The 16500-nt window shown below is 37.0% G+C and overlaps 1 protein-coding gene across 7 annotated transcripts in view; it reads right to left on the reverse strand.

The window, feature by feature from the left end:
• The window catches only part of CEP126 (centrosomal protein 126), an 86194-nt gene that overhangs the window by 22147 nt on the left and 47547 nt on the right, over positions 1-16500 (reverse strand). The window lies entirely within an intron of this gene.

Genomic DNA, 16500 nt, shown 5'->3' on the forward strand with positions numbered 1-16500 from the left:
AACTGTGATACACAACCTGTTGCAACTTCCTCTTGGCAGGCACTGGTCAGCACACCTGCTGACCCCACTATTGCACAAGGCCAGCCAGAGGGCAACCCTGCTTATGGAAGCTACAGGGGCACATGGCAGAGGCCCCTTCTGGTATGCTCAGCCTACTGGACTGGGCAGGGGGGCAGGTACTGCAGCTGGGAAGCAGGAAAGAGCTCTTTCCTACTGGTGGGTGCTGGCACCCATGTGCCTGTGATCCCTCCACCCTTCATCACTCCAGGTTCTGGACAGCTCCAGAGAGTACAGCTTCTGGGCACTAGAGAGCGCCACCTACATAAAGTTATTATTCCATAGTAATCATTATAATTATAAAACAGCAAAAGGATTTTGTACAGAATCCCTCAAATACTAGAAAGAAGGCTAAGTGAAACCAATCTTCTTGATACAGATTTCAAAATAAAAGTCATAAACATGTTCATGGAGCTACAGAAAAATATTCAAGATATCAGGGAGGACTTCAAGAAAGAGATAGAAACTTTAAAAAATGCAGTATGTGAAATAAAATATACAATGGAGAGATTTAAAAGCAGATTAGATGAAGTAGAGGATACAGTAAATGAAATAGACATTAGAAAACAGGAAAACAAGCTGAGGCACAGAGAGGAAAAAAAGATCTCTGGGAATGAAAGAATAATGAGAACTGTGTGACCAATCCAGATGGAACAATATTTGCATTACAGGGATACCAGAAGAAGAAGAAGAGAGAAAAAGGGATAGAAAGTCTTTATGAGGAAATAATTGCTGAAAACTTCCCCAATTTGGGGAAGGAAATAGTCTCTCAGGTCATGGAAGTGCACAGATCTCCTAATACAAGGGATCCTAGGAAGACAACACCAAGACATATAATAATTAAAATGGCAAAGATCAAGGACAGGAAGAGAGTATTAAAAGCAGTGAGAAAGCAAAAAAGGATCATGTACAAGGGAAAGCCCATCAGGTTACCATCAAACTTCTCAGCAGAAACCTTAAAGGCCAGAAGGGAGTGGCATGATATATTTAATGCAATGAAACAGAAGGGCCTCAGTCCAAGAATATTCTACCTGGCAAGATTATCATTTAAATTTGAAGCAGGAATTAAACAATTTTCAGGTAAGCAGTTGAGGGAATTTACCTCCTACAAGCATTTCTACAGTGTACTTTAAAGGGACTGCTATAGATGGAAGTGCTCCTAAGGCTAAATAGCTGTAACCAAAGAAAATAAAACCACAGTAAGGGAAGAAGACCAATTAATTACTAAGCAAATGCAAAATTAAATCAACTGCCCACAAAGTCAGTCAAGATATACAGAATATGACACCTGACATATAAAGAGTGGAGGAGGAAGAAAATAAGAGAGAGAAAAAAACCTTTAGGTTTCATTTGTAATAATAAGGAAGTTAGACTGTTAGATCATAAAGAAGCTGCCCTTGAACCTTTGGTAATCACAAATCTAAATCCCACAGTGGCTATAAGTATGTATCTATTGATAATCACCCTAAATGTAAATTGACTGAATGCACCAATCAAAATACACAAAGTTACAGAATGGATAAAAAACAAGACTCATCTACAAGAGACTCACTTCAAACCCAAAGACATACACAGAATAAAAGTGAAAGGATGGAAAAAGATATTTCATACAACTAATAGGGAGAAAAAAGGAGGAGTACAGTACTTAGACAAAATAGACTTCAAAACAAAGAAAGTAACAAGAGACAAAGAAGGACATTACATAATGATAAAGGGATCAGTCCAACAAGGGAATATAACCATTACAAATATCTATGTACACAATATATGAGTACCTAAATATATGAAACAAATACTAATGGAATTAAAGGGGGAAATAAAATGCAACACATTCATTTCAGGAGACTTCAAAACACCTCTCACTGCAAAGGACAGATCAACCAGACAGAACATAAGGAGACAGAGGCACTGAACAACACATTAGAACAGATGGACCTAATAGGCATCTACAGAACACTTCCCAAAAGCAGCAGGATACACATTCTTCTCAAGTGCACATGGAGCATTTTTTAGAATAGAACACATGCTAGGCTATAAAAAGAGCCTCAGAAAATTCAGACTGAAATTTTGATAACCTGCTTCTCAGATTACAAAGGTACGAAACTAGAAATAAATGATGCAAAGAAAGCAAAAAAGCCCATAAACACATGGAGGTTTAACAACATGCACCGAAATAATCAATGGATCAATGACAAAAACAGAGCTCAAGCCATATATGGAGACAAACGAAAACAATTCAACACCGCAATATCTGTGGGATGCAGTGAAGGCTGTTCTAAGAGGAAAGTGTATTGCAATACATGCTTACCTCAAGAAAGAAGAACTATCCCATATTAACAGTCTAAACTCACAATTAGTGAAACTAGAAAAAGAAGAACAAATGAGGCCCAAAGTCAGTAGAAGGAGGGACACAATAGATCAGAGCAGAAATAAAATAAAATTGAGAAGAAAACAACAATAGAAAGAATCAATGAAAGCAGGAGCTGGTTCTTTGAGAAAATTAATACAATAGATGAACCCCCAGCCAGACTTATCAAGAAAAAAAAAGAGTCTACACACATAAAATCAGAAATGAGAAAGGAAAAATCACTAGACACCACAGAACTACAAAGAGTTATAAGAGAATACTATGAAAAATTATATGCTAAAAAATTGGATAACGTAGAAGAAATGGACAACTTTCTTGAAAAATACAACCTTCCAAAACTGACCCAAAAAGAAAAGAAAATCTGAACAGAATTTCTTCTGAAGAAATTCAAATGGCCAACAGGCAAATGAAAAGATGCTCCACATCATTAATCATCAGGGAAATGCAAATGTGCAAATGAAAACCACAATGAGATATCACCTCACAGTAGTTAGGATGGCCAACATCTAAAAGACAGGGAACAACAAATGCTGGCAAGGATGCGGAGAAAGGGGAACTCTTCTACACTGTGGCGGGAATGTAAATTGGTTCAGTCATTGTGGAAAGGAATATGTAGTTTGATCAATGAACTAAAAATAGAAATACCACTTGACCCAGTAATTCCACTCCTAGGAATTTACCCAAAGAATACAAGATCTCAGATTCAAAAAGACACATGCACCCTCATGTTTATTGCAGCACTATTTACAATAGCCAAGACAGGGAGGAAACCTAAGTGTCCATAATAATAGATGAATGGATAAAGAAGAGGTGGTACACATACACAATGGAATGTTATTCAGCCATAAGAAGAAAACAAATCCTACCATTTGCAACAACATGGATGGAGCTAGAGGGTATTATGCTCAGTGAAATAAGCCAGGGGGAGAAAGACAAGCACCAAATGATTTCACTCATTTGTGGACTATAACAACAAAGCAAAACTGAAGGAACAAAACAGCAGCAGACTCACAGACTCCAAGAAGGGACTAGGGGTTACTAAAGGGAAAGGGGATGGAGAGGGCGGCTAGGGAGGGAGTGAGAAGGGGATTAAGGGGTGTTATGGTTTGCACACATAATATAGGGGGGCACGGGGAAGGCAGTATATCACACGACAAGTAGTGACTCTATAGCATCTTACTATGCTGATGGACAATGACTGCAATGGGGTGTGTGTGGGCTACTTGATAATATGGGTGAATGTTGTAACCGTAATGTTGCTCATGTGAAATCTTTATAAGATTGTATATCAATGATACCTTTAAAAAAAGTTTTTTTTTTAAGTTGACACATCTCTTATTACAAACTCTCTGCCACATAATGACAATGACAGTATAAATATATTTGTAACAAAGTTAGGACCAAAAAAAAAAATTATCAAAAATCTGAAACAATCAACTTCACCCTAAATGTATACTGTGTTATGAGATTTTAGCTAATGATGGTATGGAATGAAGTCATAACTGATAAGACATTTGAAACTTCACATTTGGATGGTTATTAATGTTAAGTGAGAGAACAAGTATTTTATAATTGACACATAAAATTTTAATAATTATTATCTTAAAATGTATTATTTTTAAAATTTAAAAATTAAGTTCATACTTCATCTACATCTCTGTAACAATTTCTATTTCTGTTTAAGCTTATGTATATGCCAGCACAGTAATACATGTGTATGGCATATATATACATGATACAGGGTCAAAATTGCTATTAATAGTGGTACAATAAAAAAATCTTAAGAGTCCATTAGTCTAGAGGAATGGAGATCAATTTAAATGCATTAGTACAGCAAAATGCCTAAATTGTATATAGAGCTAAAAACAGAATTATATGAAAGCATAGAGGCTAGAGTGTCTGTGAAAATCAAGAAAGGTTTCACAGAGAAGGTTATGCCTGAGCTTGGTGTTAAAGGAGTATCATATTCCCAAGTAAAAGGGCTCTGAGTCAAAAAGAACATTATCTATCTACAAAGGCACAAAGTAACAATAATGCATAGTTAAGAAGTTTCTTGAGGTTGAAAGGTGGAAAATTCAATATGGGTATGCAAATGTATGTGGAAGTCTGTATGTGTGTTTGTGTGTGCATTAGTGATAAGAATTCAGGTAGGAGAAAAAATGAAAATATTTTTAGTTCTGAAATTATGTACTGGAGAATGAGTTTGAATATTGAATCTAATGTGTTACTATAGCATAGACATATACACACATATTCTACATATAGCTATACATATATAGTTAATATACTATAACTACAAATATAAAGCTATAACTTTCAAGAAAGTAACTTAGTAATTGAGCTCCTAAACTTTTAGAATAAGAAATAACATAATTTTAGCTAATATTTTTCTAATTGAAGTATTATTGATATATAATCTTAATTACCCATATTATTAAATCCTCACCCCCTCTAGTGTGGTTACTGTCAACATAAAAAGATGCTACTGAATCACGTACTTATATTCTCCATGCTGTACTACTGTCCCCGTTACCAACTCATATTGTGATTGCAAATTATTGTATACCTTTATCCCCCTCCCTCCCTCCCTGCCCTTTCCCATCCTCCCCTTTGGTAACTACTAGTCACTCCTCAGAGTATATGAGTCTACTGCTGTTTTGTTCCTTCTGTTTTGCTTTGTTTTTATATCCCACAAATAAGTGAAATTACATGATATTTGTCTTTCTCTACCTGGCTTATTTCACTGAGCATTATACCCTCTACTTCCATCAAGCTGTTGCAAATGGCAGGGTTTCTTTTCTTCTTATGGCTGAATAATATTCCACTGTGTGTATGTACCACATCTTCTTTATCCATTCATCTATTGATGACACTTAGATTGCTTCCATGTCTTTGCTAATGCACATAGTGAGAACAGAAATATAGTACATATGTTTTTTTGAATCAGGGATTTTGTTTTCTTCAGGTAAATTCCTAGAAGTGGAAATACTGGATCAGATAGTATTTCTATTTTTAGCTTTTTGAGGAACCTCCATACTTGTTTCCACAGAGGTTGCACAAATTTACATTCCCACCAAAGGTGTAGGAGGGTTCACATCTTTCCATATCCTGGCCAACATTTGTTATTTCTTGTCTTTTGGATAGTGGCCATTCTAACTGGTGTGAGGTGATATCTCATGGTGGCTTGGATTTGCATTTCCCTGATTAGTGATGTGGAGCATGATGTGCTTGTTGTCCATTCGTATTTCCTCTTTGGAGAAAGAGTCCATTTTAAAAATCAGGTTGTTTTTTGGGTGTTGAGTCATATGAGTTCTTTACATATTTGGATGTTAACCCCTTATCAGATGAGTTGTTTATGAATATAATTTCCCATACTGTAGGATGCCTGTTTTGATGATGATGTCTTTTGCTGTACAGAAGACGTTTAGTTTGATACAGTCCCACTTGTTCATTTTTTATTTTGTTTCCCTTGCCTGAGGAGATGTGTCCAGGAAAAATATTGCTCATACTAATGTTCAAGAGATTTTTGCCTATGTTTTCTTTTAAGAGTTTTATGGTTTCACAACTTATATTCAGGTCTTTAATCCATTTCGAGTTTACTTTTGTGTATGGAGTTAGACAATAATCCAGTTTCATTCTATGACATGTAGCTCTCCAGTTTTGCCAACACCAGTTGTTGAAGAGGCTGTCGTTTATGCATTGGATATCCGTGGCCCCTTTATGGTATATTAACCATATATGTGTGGGCTTATATCTGGCCTCTCTATTCTATACCATTGACATATGGGTCTGTTCTTGTGCCAGTACCAAATTGTTTTGATTACTGTGGCTTTGCAGTAGAACTTGAAGTCAGGTAGCATAATCTCCCTAGCTTTGTTCTTCTTTCTCAGGATTGTTATGGCTATTAAGGGTCTTTTGTTGTTCCATATGAATTTTAGAAATATTTCTTCTAGTTCATTGGAGAATGCTGTTGGTATTTTGAAAGGGATTACACTGAATCTGTAGACTGCTTTAGGCAGGCTGGCCATTTGGACAATATTAATTCATCCTATCCATGAGCACAGGATGAATTTCCATTTATTGGTGTCTTCTTTAATTTCTCTCATGAGTGCCTTGTGGTTTTTAGGGTATATGTCTTTCACCTCCTTGGTGAGGTTTATTCCTAGGTATTTTATTCTTTTTAATGCAATTATAAATGGAGTTTTTTTCCTGATTTCCCTCTGCTAATTAGTTATTAGTATATAGGAATGCAACTGATTTCTGTGTATTAATTTTGAATCCTGAAATTTTGCTGAATTCAGTTATTTGTTCTAACAGTTTTTTTGGTGGAGCATTTAGGGTTGTCTATGTATAATACCATGTCTTCTGCAAATAGTGAGTTTTACATCTTCCTTACCAATTTGGATGCCTTTTATCTTTTTGTGTTGTCTGATTGCTGTGGCAGGGACCTCCAGTACTATGTTGAATAAAAGCAGTGGGAGTGAGCATCCTTGTCTTGTTCCTGACCTTAGCAGAAAAGCTTTCAGCTTTTTGCTATGTATGATGTTGGCTGTGGGTTTGTCATATATGGCCTTTATTATGTTGAGATACATATACTCTATACCCATTTTGTTGAAAGTTTAATCATGAATGGATGTTGAATTTTGTCAAATGCTTTTGCAGCATGTACTGAGATGATTATGTGTTTTTATCCTTTTTAAAAAATGTGGCGCATGATATTTATTTCTGAATATTGTGCCATTCTTGCATTCCTGGAATAAATCCAACTTGGTCATGGAGGGTGATCTTTTTTATGTATTTTTGAATTCAGTGTGCTAATATTTTGTTGAGAATTTTTGCATCTATGTTCCTTAGGGACATTGGTCTTTAATTTTTGTGTGTGTGATGTCTTTTTCTGGTTTTGGTATTAGAGTGATGCTGGCCTCATAGAATGACTTTGGAAGGATTTCTTACTCTTCTACTTTTCGGAATACTTTAAGAAGGATGGTATTAGCTCTTCTTTAAATGTGTAATAGAATCAGCTGTGAAGCCATCTGGACCTAGGTTTTTAAAATTTTTATTTATTTATTTTTATTTTTTAAAATTATGTTTACTAGACTCCCCCATCACCAAGTCCTCCCCACAAACCCCATTACAGTCACTGTCCATCACCGTGGCAAGATACTGTAAAATCACTACTTGTCTTCTCTGTGTGGCACAGATGTCCCCGTACACCCCCTGACATTATACATGCTAATTGTAAGGCCCCCTTTCTTCTTCCCCACCCTTCTCCCTCCCTTCCCACCTATCCTCCCCAGTCCCTTTCCCTTTGGTAACTGTTAGTCCATTCTTGGGTTCTGTGATTCTGTTGCTGTTTTGTTCCTTCAGTTTTTCTTTGTTCTTATACTCCACATATGAGTGAAATCATTTGGTACTTGTCTTTCTCTGCCTGGCTTATTTCACTGAGCATAATACCCTCTAGCTCCATCCATGGTGTTGCAAATGGTAGTATTTGTTTTCTTCTTAAGGCTGAATAATATTCTATTGTGTACATGTACCACATCTTCTTTATCTATACATCTATTGATGGACACTTAGGTTGCTTCCATTTCTTGGCTATTGTAAATAGTGCTGTGATAAACATAGGGGTGCATCTGTCTTTTTCAAACTGGGCTGCTGCATTCTTAGGGTAAATTCCTAGAAGTGGAATTCCTGGGTCAAATGGTATTTCTATTTTGATCTCTTTGAGGAACCTCCATATTGCTTTCCACAATGGTTGAACTAATTTACTTTCCCACCAGGAGTGTAGGAGGGTTCCCCTTTCTCCACAACCTTGCCAACATTTGTTGTTGTTTGTCTTTTGGATGGTGGCGATCCTTACTGGTGTGAGGTGATATCTCATTGTGGTTTTAATTTGCATTTCTCTGGTGACTAGCAATGTGGAGCATCTTTTCATGTGTCTCTTGGCCATCTGAATTTCTTCTTTGGAGAACTGTCTGTCCAGCTCCTCTGCCCATTTTTTAATTGGATTATTTGCTTTTTGTTTGTTGAGGTGCATGAGCTCTTTATATATTTTGGCTGTCAACCCTTTATTGGATCTGTCACTTATGAATATACTCTCCCATACTGTAGGATGCCTTTTTGTTCTATTGATGGTGTTCTTTGCTGTACAGAAGCTTTTCAGCTTGATATAGTCCCACTTGTTCATTTTTGCTTTTGTTTCCTTTGCCCAGGGAGATATGTTCATGAAGAAGTTGCTCATGTTTATGGTCCAAGAGATTTTTGCCTTTGTTTTTTTCTAAGAGTTTTATGGTTTCATGACTTACATTCAGGTCTTTGATCCATTTTGAATTTACTTTTGTGTATGGGGTTAGACAGTGATCCAGTTTCATTCTCTCACACGTAGCTGTCCAGTTTTGCCAGCACCAACTGTTGAAGAGACTGTCATTTCCCCATTGTATGTCCATGGCTCCTTTATCAAATATTAATTAACCATGTATGTTTGGGTTAATGTCTGGAGTCTCTATTCTATTCCAGTGGTCTGTGGCTCTGTTTTTGTGCCAGTACCAAATTGTCTTGATTACTGTGGCTTTGTAGTAGAGCTTGAAGTTGGGGAGCAAGACCTCCCACACACACTTTATTCTTCCTTCTCAGGATTGCTTTGGCTATTCAGGGTCTTTGGTGTTTCCATATGAATTTTTGAACTATTTGTTCCAGTTTGTTGAAGAATGCTGTTGGTAATTTGATAGGGTTTGCATCAAATCTGTATATTGCTTTGGGCAGGATGGCCATTTTGATGATATTAATTCTTCCTAGCCAAGAGCATGAGATGAGTTTCCATTTGTTAGTGTCCTTTTTAATTTCTCTTAAGAGTGTCTTATAGTTTTCAGGGTATAGGTCTTTCACTTCTTTGGTTAGGTTTATTCCTAGGTATTTTATTCTTTTTGATGCAATTGTGAATGGAATTGTTTTCCTGATTTCTCTTTCTATTAGTTCATTGTTAGTGTATAGGAAAGCCACAGATTTCTGTGTGTTAATTTTGTATCCTGCAACTTTGCTGAATTCTGATATTAGTTCTAGTAGTTTTGGAGTGGAGTCTTTAGGATTTTTTATGTACAATATCATGTCATCTGCAAATAGTGACAGTTTAACTTCTTCTTTACCAATCTGGATTCCTTGTATTTCTTTGTTTTGTCTAATTGCATGGCTAGGACCTCCAGTTCTATGTTGAATAACAGTGGGGAGAGTGGGCATCCCTGTCTTGTTCCCGATCTCAGAGGAAAAGCTTTCAGCTTCTTGCTGTTTAGTATGATGTTGGCTGTGAGTTTATCATATATGGCCTTTATTATCTTGAGGTACTCGCCCTCTATACCCATTTTGTTGAGAGTTTTTATCATGAATGGATGTTGAATTTTGTCAAATGCTTTTTCAACATCTATGGAGATGATCATGTGGTTTTAGCCCTTCTTTTTGTTGATGTGGTGGATGATGTTGATGGATTTTCGAATGTTGTACCATCCTTGCATCCCTGGGATGAATCCCACTTGGTCATGGTGTGTGATCCTTTTGATGTATTTTTGAATTTGGTTTGCTAATATTTTGTTGAGTATTTTTGCATCTACATTCATCAGGGATATTGGTCTGTAATTTTCTTTTTTGGTGGGGTCTTTGCCTGGTTTTGGTATTAGGGTGATATTGGCTTCATAGAATGAGTTTGGGAGTATTCCCTCCCCTTCTGTTTTTTGGAAAACTTTAGGAGAATGGGTGTTATGTATTCTCTGTATGTCTGATAAAATTCCAAGGTAAATTCAACTGGCCCAGGGGTTTTGTTCTTGGGTAGTTTTTTGATTACTGCTTCAATTTCATTGCTGGTAATTGGTCTGTTTAGATTTTATGTTTCTTTCTTGCTCAGTCTTGGAAGATTGTATTTTTCTAGGAAGTTGTCCATTTCTTCTAGGTTTTCCAGCTTGTTAGCATATAGGTTTTCATAGTAGTGTCTAATAATTGTTTGTATTTCTGTGGGTCTGTCGTGATGTTTCCTTTCTCATTTCTGATTTTGTTGATGTCTGTTGATTCTCTTTTTCTCTTAATAAGTCTGGCTAGAGGCTTATCTATTTTGTTTATTTTCTCAAAGAAACAGCTCTTGGTTTCATTGATTTTTTTCTATTGTTTTATTCTTCTCAATTTTATTTATTTCTTCTCTGATCTTTATTATGTCCCTTCTTCTGCTGACTTAAGGCCTCATTTGTTCTTTCTCCAATTTCAATAATTGTGAGTTTAGACTATTCATTTGGGATTGTTCTTCCTTCTTTAAATATGCCTGGTTTGCTATATACTTTCCTCTTAAGACTGTTTTCACTGCATCCCTCATAATTTGGGGCTTTGTGTTGTTGTTGTCATTTGTTTCCATATATTGCTTGATCTCTATTTTAATTTGGTCATTGATCCATTGATTATTTAGGAGCATGTTGTTAAGCCTCCATGTGTTTGTGAGCCTTTTTGCTTTCTTTGTACAATTTATTTCCACAAATGTTTTATATCTTTGTGGTCTGAAAAGTTGGTTGGTAGAATTTCAGTCATTTGGAATGTACTGAGGCTCTTTCTGTGGCCTAGTATGTGGTCTATTCTGGAGAATGTTCCATGTGCACTTGAAAAGAATGTGTATCCTGTTGCTTTTGGATGTAGAGTTCTATAAATGTTTATTAGGTCCATCTGTTCTAGTGCGTTGTTCAGTGTCTCTGCGTCCTTATTCATTTTCTGTCTGGTGGATCTGTTTTTTGGAGTGAGTGGTCTGTTGAAGTCTCCTAAAAATAAATGCATTGCATTCTATTTCCTCCTTTAGTTCTGGTAGTATTTGTTTCACATATGCTGTTGCTCCTGTGTTGGGTGCATATGTATTTATAATGGTTATATCCTCTTGTTGGACTAACCCCTTTATCATTGTGTAAAATGTCCTTCTTTATCTCTTGTTACTTTCTTTGTTTTGAAGTCTATTTTGTCTGATACTAGTACTGCCACACCTGCTTTTTTTCTCCCTGTTGTTTGCATGAAATATCTTTTTCCATCCCTTGACTTTTAGTCTGTGCATGTCTTTGGGTTTGAGGTGAGTCTCTTGTAAGCAGCATATAGATGGGTCTTGCTTTTTTATCCAATCTATTACTCTGTGTCTTTTGATTGGTGCATTTAGTCCATTTACATTTAGGGTGATTATTGAAAGATATGTACTTATTGCCATTGCAGGCTTTAGATTCATGGTTACCAAAGGTTCAAGGTTATTTCCTTACTATCTAAGAGTCTAACTTAACTCACTTAATATGCTGTTACAAACACAATCTGAAGGTTCTTTTTTTTCTCTCCTTTTTCTTCCTCCTCCATTCTTTATGTATTAGGTATCAGATTCTGTACTCTTTGTTTATCCCTTGAATGACTTTGAGGATATTTAATTTTATTTTGCATTTGCTTAGTAATTAGCTGTTCTACTTTCTTTGCTGTGGTTTTATTACCTCTGGTGACAGCTAAAAAATCTTAGGAACACTTCCATCTATAGAAGTCCCTCCAAAATAGACTGTAGAGATGGTTTGTGTGAGGTAAATTCTCTCAAGTTTTGCTTATCTGGAAATTGTTTAATCCCTCCTTCAAATTTAAATGATAATCTTGCCAGATAAAGTAATTTTGGTTCTAGGCCCTTCTGCTTCATTGCATTAAATACATCATGCCACTCCCTTCTTGCCTGTAAGGTTTCTGCTGAGAAGTCTGATGATAGCCTGATGGGCTTTCCTTTATATGTGGTCTTATTTCTCTCTCTGGCTGCTTTTAAAAGTCTGTCCTTATCCTTGATCTTTGCCAGTTTTATTATTATATGTCTTGGTGTTGTCTTCCTTGGGTCCCTTGTTTTGGGAGATCTGTGCACCTCCATGGCCTGAGAGACTGTCTCCTTCCCCAGATTGGGAAGGTTTTCAGCAACTACCTCCTCAAAGACACTTTCTATCCCTTTCTCTCACTTCTTCTTCTTCTGGTATCCCTATAATGTGAACATTGTTTCATTTTGATTAGTCACACAGTTCATTCTTAGAGATCCTTTTTTCTCTGTGTGCCTTAGCTTCTTTGTATTCCTCTTCTCTAGTTTCTATTTCATTTACTGTCTCCTCCATTGTATCCAACCTGCTTTTAATACCTTCCATAGTGCTCTTCAATGATTGGATCTCTGACCTGAATTCATTCCTGAGTTCTTGGATGTCTTTCCATACCTCTATTAGCGTGTTGATGATTTTTATTTTGAACTCCCTTTCAGGAAGTTTCATGAGGTCCATGTCATTTAAATCTTTCTTGAAAGTTGTATTAATAATTTTACTCTGGCCCAGGTTTCTTTGGCATTTGATATTTGTATATGGCACCCTCTCATGTCCAGAAGCTCTACTCTGGAGTTGCTCAGTCCCTGAAGCAATGTCGGGGGTCACAGGGGAGCAGTATTGATGCCAGGGGGGAGAAAAGAGCTGTTTCCTGTTTCCCGGCTGCTATGCCTGTCTCCACTGCCTGAACCAGTGGGCCGAGCACACAGGTATAAGCTTTTGTCCCAGAGCAGCCAGATATGGATCCCTGCTTTCCACAAGCGGCTGGAATCTCAGTCTCTCCAGGAATTCTGCCTGTATTAGCTTTCCAACCCCATAATCATGAGAGTATCATGAAAGTACCATGAAATGTAGGTTTGTGCTCCCAGAACATATCTCTGGAGCTAGGTATTCAGCAGTCCCAGGCCTTCCACTCCCTCCCTGTTCCACTTCTCTTACACTTGCTGGTGAGCTGGGGTCAGGGAAGGGCTTGGGTCCCGCTGGGCCATGGCTCTGGTATGTTATCCTGTTCTGTGAGGTCTGCTCTTTTCTCCAGGTGTATGTAGCCTGGCACAGTCCTCTTTCCTGTTGCTCTCTCAGGACTAGTTGCACCAACTATATTTTCTAATTGTATATGGTTTTTGGAGGAAGCCTCTCTCTCTCCTCTCTCATGCTGCCATCTTCAGGGTATTTTTTTTTTCAGAGTTTTTGATTACCAATTCAATTTCATTCCTGGTTATTAGTCTGTTCATACTTTCTGTTTCTTCCTGAGTCAATCTTGGAATGCTGTATTTTTCTAGGAACTTGCCCATTTCATCTAGGTGGTCCAATTTGTTGGTACATAGTTTTTCCTAGCATTCTCTAGTTAAATTCTTTGCATTTCTGTGGTATCTGTTGTGATTATTCCTTTATCATTTCTGACTTTATGTTTGTACTCTTCTTTTCTTGGTAAGTCTGGCTAGGGGTTTATCTATTTTGTTTATCTTCTCAAAGAACCTGCTCTTATTTTTATGATTTTTTGCCTATTGTTTTATTCTTCTTATTATTTATTTCTGCTCTGATCTTTATTATGTCCCTCCTTCTACCAACTTTGGGCTTCATTTGTTTTTCTTTTTGTAGTTTGTGAGTTAGGCTATTTATTTGGGATTGTTCTTGTTTCCTGAGCCAGACCTTTTTTGCTATGCACAGCTCTCTTAGAATTGCCTTTGCCACCTCCCACAGATTTTGGACTGTTGTTTTTGCTTTCATTTGTCTCCATGTATTGCTTGATTCCTGTTTTAACTTGTTCATCAATTAAATGATTATTTAGAAGCATGTTGTTTAGCCTTTGTGTGTCAGGCTTGTTTCCTTTTGTAAGTTATTTCTAGTTTCAAACCATCATGGTCTGAGAAGCTGCTTGATACAATTTCAATCATTCTGAATTTACCAAGGGCCTTTTTGTGGTGTAGTATGTGATCTATTCTGGAGAACATTCCATGTACACCTGAGACAACGTTTGCCTTGCTGCTTTTGGGTGGAATGTTCTGTAGCTATCTGGTAAGTCCATCTGATCTAATGTATTATTCAGTGTTTCTGTTTCCTTATTTATTTTCTGTGTGGTTGATCTATTGATGTGAGTGGTGTTTTTAAGTCTCCTAAAATGAATGTGTTGCAATCTACTTTCCCCTTTAATTCTGTTAGTATTTAGCTTACATATTTTGGTACTCCTATGTTGGATACATGGATATTAATGGTTATATCCTCTTGTTGGACTGACCCCTTTTTCATCATGTCATGTCCTTGTCTCTTGTTACTTTGTTTTGAAATCTATTTTGTCTGATGCTATTACCACTACTCCTGCTTTTATCTCCCTATTATTTGCATGAAATCTTTTTCCACCCATTTACTTTTAGTCTGTGTTATGTCTTTGGGTCTGAAATATGTCTCTTGTAAGGAGCATATCTCATCTATATAGATGAGTTTTGTTTTTTAACCATTCTGCCAGTCTGTGTCTTTTGATTGGTGCATCCAGTTCATTTTACATTTCATTATTGATAAGTATGTACTTATTTTATTGTTTTCTCATTGTTCTTATAGCTCCTCTCTGTTTCTTTCTTCCTCTCCTGTTATTTGATAGTTTTCACTAGCATTGTGATTGGGTTTCTCTTCTTAAATTTTTTTTGTGAATGGCTTTAGTTTTGTGGTTACCAAAGGTTCAAGGATAGCTTCCTTACTATATAACAGTCTATCTTAAATTGCTGATTACTCTATTTCAAACACAATCTAAAGGTGTTTTCCTTCTTCTTCCTCCTCCACACTTCATGTATTAGATGTTATAATCTGCACTTTTTGTGTATCCCTTGACTGATTTTGTGTATAGTTGATTTTGCTTTTGTTTTAATTCTATACTTGCTTTAGAATTAACCGGTCTATTACTTTTACTGTGGGTTTATTTTCAGTAGTGTAAGCTATTTAGTCTTAGGAACATTTCCATCTATAGCTGTTCCTCTAACATATTTTGAAAGGCTGGCTTAGTAGTAGTGAATTCCTTCAACTTTTGTTTATCTGCAAGTTGTTTAATCCCAGTTTCAAATTTAAATGATAATCTTGCTGGGTAATTGATTCTTGTTTGGAGTTCCTCCTATTTCAGTACATTAAATATTTCATGCCACCCCCTTCTGGACTGTAAAGTTTCTGCTGAGAAGTCTGCTGATAGTCTGATGGGGTTTCCTTTATAAATAACCTTTTCTCTCTCTCTTTGGGACTTTCAATACTCTCCTTATCCTTGATCTTTGCCATTTTAATTATTATATGTCTTGGTGTTGTCTTACTGGGGTTCCTTTTGTAAGGGACTCTCTGAGCTTCCTTGACCTGAGTGTCTATTTCCTTCTCTACACTGGGGAAGCTTTCAACAATTATTTCTCATAGAGACTTTCTATCCTTTTTTCTCTCTCTTCTTCTGATACCCATTATGTGAATATTGTTTTGTTTGGATTGGTCATGTAGCTGTCTTATCACTCTTTCATTCCTAGAGATCCTTTTTTCTCTGTTCCTCAGCTTCAATGTGTTCCTGTTATCTAATTTCCATTTCATTGATTGTCTCCTCTACTTGCAGTAATCTACACTTCAATCTGCCATTGTATGTTTCATTTCAGTTACTGCATTCTTCAGCTCTGAGCGGCTCTTTTTCAGCTCTTCTTTTTGTTAAAGTCCTCCCTGGGAACTTGAATATTTTTCTGTAAGTCAGTCAGCATGTTTATGACAGTTGCTTTGAAATCTTTCATCAAGAAGATTGGTGATCTCTGTTTCATTTAGCCTTCTTCTGGTGTCTTGTCCTGTAGTTTTGTTTGGTACATATTGCTCTGCCTCATTTTTTCAGGGTGTCTGTATTTCTTCTTTTGTATTTGATGGATTTGCTATGCTTACTGGCCTACAGAGTAATAGTTTTATGAAGGAGGATCCTATCATGCCCAGAAGCTCAAGACTCTTTACTCTCCAGTGGCTGGTTCTACTTTGCAAGAGCCCCAGGTGTTGTTGGTGTGCAGTGGGTGAGGCTGCCTTTCTGTCTGTCTGCTGGTAGTGGTCTGAGTCTGCAGTGCTGGCAGTTTGCCTCTGCCACCTTTGTGATCTGAGCAGAAGCCTCTGCTGGGATGGCTGTGGGTAGCACTGCCCTCTGCCTGACCTACAGCACTGGCAGGACTGCAGAGTTAATAGGGCTGGTGGGCGGGGATGTTGTGTGACTTTAGGGCTGGGTGGGACATGCAGCACTTGGCCTGGGGAGGAATTAGC

Source organism: Manis pentadactyla, chromosome 13, assembly GCF_030020395.1.
Source record: "Manis pentadactyla isolate mManPen7 chromosome 13, mManPen7.hap1, whole genome shotgun sequence".
Taxonomy (NCBI): domain Eukaryota; kingdom Metazoa; phylum Chordata; class Mammalia; order Pholidota; family Manidae; genus Manis; species Manis pentadactyla.